At 46.8% G+C, this 329-nt stretch overlaps 1 protein-coding gene across 1 annotated transcript in view; it reads left to right on the plus strand.

Annotated features, from left to right (window-relative positions):
• Nucleotides 1–329, plus strand: part of LOC119589206 (scavenger receptor class B member 1-like) — a gene marked incomplete at its 5' end in the record, with an annotated part of 58,758 nt that overhangs the window by 56,055 nt on the left and 2,374 nt on the right.

Genomic DNA, 329 nt, shown 5'->3' on the forward strand with positions numbered 1-329 from the left:
ATATTTTTTTGCGTGAAAATAGCACGTCGGCGTTTACCCGGATGATCGAAAACACGGAAAGGACACAACGCGAATTCGGACAATCTGTGTCAAGGTACTGTAGAACCTCACTGAAGGTACTTGCTCGAGTCTATGGCGGTTGCTTAGGACGCCCTCCTTCAAGTGGCCCTTCAGATGTGGTGCCATAAGGGTCATGTTCCTGTGAAAACACGCGGTCAGAGTTACCGCGAGAGATTGGCATAACAAGGCTCATTATTCTATGATGGTGCTTCAAAAGATCCTTGCCCAGTCATGGTATATTGGTTGATTAGTCGATTATTGAGGCCTTC

This window comes from Penaeus monodon, chromosome 25, assembly GCF_015228065.2.
Source record: "Penaeus monodon isolate SGIC_2016 chromosome 25, NSTDA_Pmon_1, whole genome shotgun sequence".
In the NCBI taxonomy this organism is placed as follows: domain Eukaryota; kingdom Metazoa; phylum Arthropoda; class Malacostraca; order Decapoda; family Penaeidae; genus Penaeus; species Penaeus monodon.